The sequence below is a fragment of the Octopus bimaculoides genome, chromosome 17, assembly GCF_001194135.2.
Source record: "Octopus bimaculoides isolate UCB-OBI-ISO-001 chromosome 17, ASM119413v2, whole genome shotgun sequence".
Taxonomy (NCBI): domain Eukaryota; kingdom Metazoa; phylum Mollusca; class Cephalopoda; order Octopoda; family Octopodidae; genus Octopus; species Octopus bimaculoides.
Window position 1 is genome coordinate 38,063,212 of NC_068997.1, and position 10,569 is coordinate 38,073,780.

Consider the following 10,569-nt stretch of genomic DNA (forward strand, 5'->3'; position numbering starts at 1 on the left):
AAAGTAATCTATTATTATATCCATAGGCGGATATTTTTAGTATGAAGTGGTAAAGAGTGTGATGCACTGAAAAAAGAGAGAACAGTACTTGAAGTGTAGTCTCATTCCAGTAGTAAAAATCCGTGTAAAGTAATCCATATGGGGATAATCCGGAAATAGATGTTGGAACGAAGGCTGATATAGCATAGATAGCAGAGGTGAATATATGCCATACTGCGATGGATTTTAGGTTGTTTACTTGAAGAATGGCCAAGTCAAGTGAAGGATGAGCGGTAATTAGGTCAAGTCATGAAGACAGAATGTGAAAGGGGATGGAGGAGAGATAGAGGTGAAGGATGGTAGCGGTATACTTTAATGGTCAGTTGATCATACAGGATAGAGGGGATGAGCATATAGAGAGAAGGAGGGAAGGGGGAGATAAGGTTAAAAGGTCTAGTGGGTAGGAAGGAATGCGCGTATGTAGTATATAGGTGGTGGGGGTATGAGTAATAAACCAAGGATAGAGATAAAGGGAGAGATGGGTGGGAAAGGTAGTTAGTAGTATCATATTCAAGAGTGCAGCCAAACCTATTTATAGATGGTGGAAAGGGATTGAGAGAAACGACGTAGTCTGTATGCGTAGGTGGTGTTGTAGTGAATTAGAAAGTAGAAGAAATAGATTTGGGGGTATATATATGTGGTGATATGATCGAAAGAAAATAATCCTATTCAAAAGATAGCAAAAGATGGATGTTTTTGCCAGGTTGAATAGGTTGCCTGTTGGGGGTCGTGTAATTATGTTGCGTGACCGTTTGTGCAATTTTGCTTGTGATAGAACTTAAATGTATGGAAAGAGCGGGGATTGCAGTTGCTAAACGCTTCGTTATATCGATTAAGTAGAGTGGGAGAATTGTATTTTAAAATATGGAACATATATATTAAGTATGGGGAGGAGGAGTAAAACAGTGGAGAAGAAGAAAAAGAAAAGAAAAGAAAGAGAAACGGAGAACTAGCGAGAGAAAGGGGAAAATAAATAGGGGCAGAGAGTGCTACATATGACACTCAAAAGTAACCAACAACGTTTGGATACTTCATATAGCTTGCGCAACGAACACATAAAAACGGACACATAAAATTACATGTATATCTACATAAGTATAAATATACATACAAATATACTCATTTGCCCCAACTTTCCCTTCCAGTGCCTTTTACTGAACAGGCGTGTTTTTCTGCTGCTCTTGTTTAATTGTAGGTTTTTTCCCTTTTGGGATTACCGTTCTAATTTTTGAACTGTTATACAACTTTTGCTATTTTCTGTGTCCTGAAGACACATTACTTGCTTTAGCTGGTTCGTTTTCTTTTGTGCGAATTCCCTTGCTTAGGGACGATTTGTATTCCTTTGTGGAAATTTTTTTACTCAATCAGTACAATATGGAAGTTAACGCCTCCCAATACGTAATTCCAGACTTCTTCTTTGAGGAATTGTGCGAACAAATGTTACCCTCCCTCCCATTTTGGCAAACGTACCAGAGAAGGATAAAACCGACCTCCGAATTGAAACTCAGAATGATAATGAGAAAATGAACTACGCATCCGTGGCCGGCGTCACTGGCGAAACAGTGCAAGTCGGCCCGGGCGAGTTCGAAAAATATAAAAGCTTATCGCAGAGGGGAGGAACAAACATGAAACTGACTCCCCCTAGAAGAAGTGATGTACAACACAAAACGCAAAACAATAACTTATAGAACGCTGTCCCAGGCAACAAAAAGAATAGAGATGGCATCGAAGGATGCCAACGAAAAGAGCCGACTACCAATTTGGCGTGACATAAAATGCGTAAGTAGAGGAAGGCGCTTCGGCTCAGTCGAGGTGAGATTTGCTTCCGAAGAGGAGAAAAAGGAACACTATACGTCTCCCTTAAAGTCGGCAGATCTAGTGTTACTGCCGACTTACCTCAGAAGACGAACACCGAAAATAAGGATAGGGAGGTCCCACTAGATATCGATGCAGTGTGGCTGGTGGCAGCTGTACCAGTGAGACATAAGTACCAGGGATTCTAAAAGAAGATCAGTGTCCATCACTCTATTGTTATCATTTCCACTCTTTTATTATCCATACACTATTTTTGACCCCCCCGCCACTATATTTTGTCTGTCCTGTATTGTCCCTTTGGTGAATAATGAATAAGTGCCTTTTACTGAAAACAAAAACAACTTAAAAACATGATAGTATCAGCAACAATTAGTCTATAATTCATTTTTTTTTAATTGCTATCAAACAGATGACTGGTATTCAGTGATTGTTTCACTCTCTATCCGGTTTCAAAACCAAGTGGGCAATCAAATAGGCTTAAATTTATCTTTGTATATTTTCAGGAATGTAGAAAAAAATTATGATTGCCTATTAATTTTTAATAGATACACACTCTATAGAACCGTTTCTTCTTCAACCTCTTTGTGAAGATATATTTTTTTCCTGATGAAGGGGCCATTGCTGTTTGGTGTCAATAGATTGTGACAGTGGCTCCTGAAACGGCTATAGACTTGAATTACTAATTGCACTTTACAATGGACATTATTCTGGATTCATTTTACCTTTAATAGTTTAATCATCATAGATTTTAAAACAATTTTAGTCGCCTTGCTATATACATATTTATGTATTTTCTTCATACGCTGTCATACGCCTCGTTCTTTAAAGGTTTTTCACACGTTTTTATATGTATATTCTTATACCTTCGGATTCTGTGAGCTGAACGCCCTGGTATTTTAATATGTATTTACTTATGTTCAACGGCGTGAATATATGGGGATGATATAAAGTTGTTTGCCCAATTCTGATGTTTATTTTTAACCACTGTGTTTATCTTTTGCCTCGGATTTTTTACTTCTATTTGCAGCCCTATATTTATTTTATTTTTCGATTCCTATAAGGAGAAACGAAATTTTAAAATTGTATGCATATATATATATAATATAAATAACAAAGATGTACAGTGTCAATTCATTACGGTCGTTTCTAAGGACTCTTAATTACATCATTGTAAAGAAACCATTTTCATCAGATGAATTCGACAGTTCAATTTATTCAACATAGTTAACAAATTCACGCAGTAAAAATATTTACATTGATGCTGCTACCATTCAGTTGGCAGAATAGTGTATATTTGGTCAGAACAAAGAATTTCGGGATTATCAGAGTTTATAGTGTCGGGTGGAGTGGGATAGATAGGAAATAGAATATAAGATTGCCCCAGCCTTTTTTTTTTTTTCATTGTTGCACGATCTGCAATTATTATTGTACTCCTGCTAAATGGACATTATCACGTCCATCAGTTTCCGGAGGTATTGGTACAGGATAGTGTTTCTGTCACTGGATGACGAGAGAATATGTTAGCGGATTGATTACTAAGGTCTGGGGGTTGATATATGAATCCAGTGTACTTTATTTAGTGACTGACATCGTTTTACCACTACATATACTCAGTAGACTTTGTTCGTATTTATATTTCCAAAAGTAAATAATATCTGTGTGTGTGTGTGTGCGTGTGTATTTGCGCGTATGTACGTGTATGTAAATGTGTGCGTGTGCGTGTGTGTATACAAGATGTAAGGTTATATAATTTTCAGTAAATTACTCTCTCCTCATATTAATTAAAATGTTCTTGTTTCATTCAGATCCATCATGGGGATAAAATACTAATACAAGAAATGAAAGATATGCTCTCATTGTTGCCAGATGTGTGGATCACTACGATTTAGAAGTTACTAACTTTGTAGATATTGCAAAATCTTCTGTCCGTATTAAAATCAATGAGGATATTAAATATGCAGATGATGAATGCATAGCGGTAATCCAAATAGATGAGTAAGTTGGTATAGAATGATTTTAAAAGGAATCTTGAGCAAGTGCAAAATCTATTTATCAACTTTAAATTTTTTTTCCAGAAATAATTAGTTTACATAATTTTAACCTAGTTACCCTTTATATATTTAGATTCATCTTAAAACACTATTTTCTATAGCTTCATAATTTATTTAAACATATAATTTTAGCTCCTATGATATCATCCACCTGAACAGTGTCAGAATGGGGTTTTATTCTTGCGTAGTGTACCAAATGTTAGTGATGTTTTACTGACAAGTATTATTGTTAATTATTTCACTGTTTAACGCCTGTTTTTACTGCCTCACAGCAGTTTTGTTGACGCGTTCCTCCTTGGTTGAAGGGAGCAACACATTAGCTTAACAAGATGATGGCATACTAAACGGTGAGTTCGTCCGAAGACGAGTTACTCTAAGCGCCTAATGAAATGGATAAAGAAAAGGAAAGAAGAAGGAATTTTGCAGCGATGGCCAAAAACCACAAGAAAGTCAATATGGATGAGACTGAAAACTACAAGTATATGCTTCACAGGGAGCGGAATGATGTAAAGGTGTCCACTCCCTAAGAAGTATTACAGGAGGCTAAGAGAAGAATGATCAACTACAGATCTTATTCGGTGAAGACACTGAATAGTGATAACGACAAAAAAAGTAGAAGCAGTAAATGAGGACTCCCATCCCACACCCACCCAACTCCCACCGAACCCACTTCGTCCCTCCCTTCCCTTGCAGACACTAAACCACGCCCTACCCCACATAATATTAACAAAATGATTACAACCATACAGGAGCCCCAAATTCTTCCGTTCCCGGCTTATGAAGAAAAGAAAAAGCATAGTACTCTACAGTCAACACAATGGCCAACTGCGAAAAAGGGTGTATATATTAGTGATCACTACAGGTTATAGGTGACCCCAGGCTGTGAGTGTGTAATTGTAGACACTATTCACACGGTGGGACTGAAGCAGTATGGAAGAGACCTGATGTACTGGCAGAGAGGAATGGACAAATATCTCATAAACGATTTTAAAATAGACATTTTTTAAGGTTTCAAAAAGCATAAAAAGATAAATGGAGTCGCCCGGATGTGGGGACGAGAGACTCAATTGCATTATTCATTTTAATTATTTCATTCACCCTCCCATTCGTTTTTTTTTTTTTTGTGGGGGGGTCCTCAGATTTGTGCTGTCCTGTTTGTCTTTGTTTGTCCCCTTTGTCTTGTGTGTAATAAAGAATTGATATCATCCGCCTGAACAGTACGTTCCGACGACCTTAGTAGTTGTTCACTATGAACATTCATTTTGGAGTTCGGTTGTAATTTTTGCTATTTGATGAGTGTATTATTGAACCAGTTATTGAACTTGGTACATTTTGTGTTGTTGAAGAAACGGTTGTAACTGCTTGTGACAGTTCTTTTGTTATAATTCCCCGTTGTTTGAAGGAGGAATCATTGCTTTTTTATTGGACGTTGGCCTAAACTTACGCGGCGTTTAGCCGTAATTTTGTGGGGAATTTTGCCCATTAATTTAATTTTTGTAGGGTGTCAGCCCAAATCCTTTGAAAAATGTGCGACTCAGTTGAGTCTGGAAATAGGGAAGCAGTGGATATACCAGCCTTAGTAACGTCTCCGGTGACACCGGTATAGTCTCCAACGACACCAAAATTTAATTTTGCTGCAGGAGCAGGAATAACCAAAAGAAATCTTAATACCAATTTAAGTGAAATAATCAAGTTTAAAGGGATGCTAAAAAGGAGGGGTTATAAGTTCAAATAGCCCCTCCAAACGAATAGAATAACGGTCATCTACAAAACGTTTATCGTAAAAAATAAGAAACCTGACATGGCGTCGAGAGAGGCGGTGGAAAAATGCCTTAGACCAATTTGGTCTGACATAAATTATAAATACTCAGGCAAGGAAGTTTGCTGCTATAGAGGTAAGGTTCTACAGTGAAGAGAAAGCCAAGTAGCATTCGACTAATACTTTAAAGACGGAAGAAGTGGTTCTTCTCCCCCACGTACTTGGGGAGAAGAACGTCGAAAATAAGAATTCACGAAATCTCACCGGAAGTAGATACTGCCTAGCTGGTGGCAACAAAAGTCGTCGGTTTGGAGGATAAAATTACGATCCTACAAGCAACAACAACCGATAATCAAAATTGGCAGGGGCAAGGGCTTGAAATGGCAATTCAAGCAGCCCCTTCCAATTTAGAAGAAATACCTGAAATCATTCAGGTGTGGGACACTAGGTTAATTGTAATGATAGAGAGGAGGAAGCCTCATCGCTTCAATTGTGACAAAAAGTGTGGCAACATAAGGGCAAAGTGTGGTCCTCCCCCAGAAAAAGTGGTAGTACCCCCACCTCCAGAAGAGGAAGAAGAATAATCAAGTAGAACACCAACTACAACAGATACAGAAACCCCGTGAAGGAAATGGAAGATAAAACCATCGACAAAGAGAAGGGCGAGGGTGGAGCATGATATGATAGTGGGAAAAGAAGGAACCCACAACCCACCCCTTCAACTTCCTCAACACATACTCATAAAAGAAAGAAACCAACAATAGCTGACACAAAGAAAAATGGCTGCCACTTGGAGGCGTTAAAAAAAATAGTACAAGACTGTTAAGCAGGTTGGCTGTTGTTCCAACGGCAAAACCTGTTGAATACAATAAAACCCCCATAGGGGAAAAATATTTACAGAATTCACCATGATATAGGCCCTCTACAGAAAGACATTCCACCCCACCCACCAAATTTTTGAGGGCCTATCTATCATCATCCTGCAAGCCAGCGTAGTTGAATAAAGAGATGGACATGACAGCCTATCTCTCACCACAAAATCTGTATGTCTCTTATGAGTATTCATGCTGGTTGTTTAAATGTGCGTGGTCTGATGTCGAGCTGGAAACAAGGACGTTTTCTTAACGACATCAGGTCACGTGGATTGGATGTTATTGTTGCTACTGAAACCAGATTGAATGGACCAAAAGACTTGCTCCTGCTCCTAAATGGTTATGAGAAATTTATTTCTTCATGCCATACTGTGGATGGAAGAAGTGTCTTGGTTCTAATTTAGAAAAACCTGGTTTCAGAGAAAAGATTAATTGTTATTGATCCAGAGGGTAGGCTGGTGCTACTCGACTTGACGTTCAGCAACGGTAAGACAATAAGGCTTGTAGCAATTTATGGACCAGTTAACGATGGTAAAAGTGAGTATTTTCAAGGCCTGGAGAAATTTCTGAGTACTTCACACTCATTAGTTCTGAAAGGAGACTATAACACAAACCGCGATGCACACGTAGATTATGTTGGCTCAAACCAAGATAGGAAAGTTAACTCTTGCCTCTTGGATCTGATATGTCGCTATCAGCTAGCAGATCCTTACAGACTGGAATTCCCGAACGCTCCATTGTGGACATGGTCAAATAGCGACGTGTCTTCCAGAGCTTACCGAGATAAGATCGTTAGAATTAAAGATAGACATATAGCTAAGTGTCCACAGTTGTATCTTGTCAGCTACAGTGATCACAAGCTTGTAACTTGTAAGCTCGACATATATAGGTTACATAGGCAAGACTCTGGGTACTGGAAACTCAGTAGTCCCTTTTGGAGGATGAGGATTACAGGAGCCGGATTAAATTGTTAGTATAGAGGACATTAACCGGTACCATTATGAATAATAAATGGTGGTATTCCTCGAACGAGCCATAAAATTAGATATAGTATAGGACTAGTAGCTAAGGAGACTAGGAAAGAGAGAGCTCTAGTTAAGGTACTAGAAGAGGCAATGAGAACTGGCTCTGCATCCCTGGTGTTGGCGAAAAGACTGGAATTAAACCAGCACATCCAAGCCAAACACATGGGATGCATGATCAGAGCTAGACTCCGTGCAATGGAATGTGATGGAATCAGAGCCACTGGATGGGCCCGAGTAATAGAAGCTCAACGTAGCAATAATGCCACAATAAGATCTGTGACGAACCAACAGGGTAATTTGGTAAACTAACCCGAGGAGATGTGTGAGATCTTTCAAGAGCACTTCGCTCAGCTTTTCGGGAGGAGCGGTGGACTGGAGAGCAGGAGGGACGTAACGGACTTCCTCGGCGGACTGCGGCGTCTCTCGGGGCGAGAAGCGGAGGGCTGTGAAGGGCTGATCACAGCTACGGAGGAGGAAGAGGCTATGGTGGACTGCGGCGGAGACAAATCGCAGAGACTAGATGGTTTACCCTATAAATTATATAATAGTATGCCAGACCTGTTCGGGAACCTGCTAGCAGAATGGTTTCATTACCAAATCTGTATGCCGGGGAGTGGTGACGGTGGTTAGAAAAGATCCGAACAAGGAGGATTCGGTCGATAACTCTAGGCCCATCACTCTGTTGAATAGAGTTGAAGATTTTGGTCAAGGCTTTAGCGAAAAGGTTGGCGCGTGTCACGGATGGACCCGTTGGGGAGGCATAAACCTGTGTCATTCCCGGTAGATCCATTCAGGACAATCTCCACCTTATACGCTGTACCTTAGAAGCAAGCCTGGCACGGGTGAGGCACTGGTCCATTTAAACCAAGCTAAGGTTTTCGATAGGGTTGACCATCGGTACCTGGTGTCGGTCCTTGCGGCGTTCGGCTTGGGTCCGAAATTCTGTAGTTGGATCATCGCCATGTCAAGTAACATCCACTCGATAGTTCGGGTGAACGGTTTCCTTTCGAAGCTGTTCTGCATCAGATGCTCGGTTAGTCAAGGGTGTCTTCTCTCCCAACTTTTGCATGTGCTGGCTCTTGAGCCATTACTGCGAATGCTAGAGGTGCTGAGGGGCATTCCGAGACAGCCAGGATGTGGCAGATGTATTACAGCGTATGCGGACGATATCACCATCATCGTATCCAAAGTAGAACACCTACGGAGGGTAGGCGATGCCATTAAGGAATCCGTGACGGTGGCAGGAGCGAAGGTTAATCGTGAAAAGTCAATCGGCTCGCAACTCGGCACCTGGATACCTACTAAAAGCGTCGTGGGACGTTGGACGGAGGGTCCGATTAAACCGCTAGGGGGTCTGGTTTGGACCAGATCACCAGATAGAGAAGAACTGGAGCGAGGTATTAAGCAAGGTAACCTGCCTAACCCAGACCTGGTCTGGGCGGTGGCTATTCCTGGAAAGGAGAGCGGAGGTTGTCAATATGTTTATCACATCGGTGATTACTTACTGCCTAACCGTCGTGCCTTGTCCCGTTTCGTGGCTGATCAAGTTGGAACTACTGCTCTTTCGCTTTTTGTGGTAGGGCACAGGACCACTTGTAAGGTGCTCTATCTGCTGCCAACAACTGTTAAAGGGTGGGATAGGGATGCCGTGGTTGATGATGCGAAGACATACGCTGAGGCTGAGGCATCTGTGGCTCTACATGGATTGTGAACGGGTGTGGACTCCGCTTGCAAAATCGACGTTTCCCAAGTTCACACGTTTTTGTGGACTGGAATCTTGGGTTTATCGTAGATTTAAGTTGGACACGTGGTACACTGAGTGCCGAAAGGCTCTCGTACTTTTCTATCGTTCGAGCAATGCAGGTGGTGGTGGTTCAACTGCGTCATTATATAGAGGAATAGTAGAATCGAAGTATGATGATACCTTAAAGGAGATCATAGGCCTCGACGATGATCATCTCACCAGCTTGTTCCGAAGAACATTCGGGCAGGGATCCCTGGATAATTTCCAGATGTCCCTGAACTGGCAGTGTTACCGAGGAATCTTACTTGTTCGGGATAAGCTCACAAGGCACTGAGGCCCCGGCTCACCGATTTTACCAAGATGCATGCAGGATAAGGAAACCGTGTAATGTTCGGGTGTGTCGGATCTGTGGATTTATGTCGAACAACTGTTGTCAAGTATTGGAAGATTACAGCTGTCCGCTGAGTCAATTGTAAAAATTGATCCACCTGCCTCCTTGAATAAAGAAGGTAAGATTTGTTTTCTCCTAGTAATGGCGGTTGCGAAAGAGGTTATATGGAAGACCAGAATGAAAGAATTTGTGACCGGCAACTTCATCTCTGGCCCTGTACTGGTGACATTTTTCATTTTGCATCCGAAAAGGAAAATAGGGCTGGAGAGGAGATGCCTGTCAGCTGTTGTTTCTGGAAAAGATGAAAGAGTGTGGTACGGATATTGCGAATGAATGTACCCACATGAATATCCCATCAAAGATTTATCTAAGGTATCAGTGGTAGAACGGAGCTTGTGGGGTCGAAGCAGAATTCGTCCCCCCACTTCATTGTTTTGTGTCTTTGTTTAATCATTCGAATTACTTTGTCATAACTTTAGAAAAACAAATGATTTCATCTCTTTGTAAATCATCTGACCCCGTTAGATTGTACTGTCCCTTCTTTTTGACCACTAGAGGGTAATAAAACAATCTGAACAGTATGTTCCGATGGAAACTGAAAGATGCCTGTCGTATATATAGACTTTCAATCCATTCACACACACATTCTTTTTCATTCTTTTAATTGTTTCAGTCATATGACTGCGGCCATGCTAGAGCACCGCCTTTAGTCGAACCACTAAACCCCGGGACTTATTCTTTGCAAGCTTATTACTTATTCTATTGTTTTCTATTGCCAAACCGGTAAGTTTCGGGAACGTAAACACACCAACATTAATTGTCGAGCGATGGTGTAGGGACAGACACAGACACACAAATATATATATATATATA

At 40.8% G+C, this 10,569-nt stretch overlaps 1 protein-coding gene across 1 annotated transcript in view; it reads right to left on the reverse strand.

The window, feature by feature from the left end:
* LOC106884049 (dual 3',5'-cyclic-AMP and -GMP phosphodiesterase 11A) overlaps positions 1 to 10,569 on the reverse strand; it is a 359,609-nt gene that overhangs the window by 145,936 nt on the left and 203,104 nt on the right. The gene's annotated exons all lie outside the window — the stretch shown is intronic.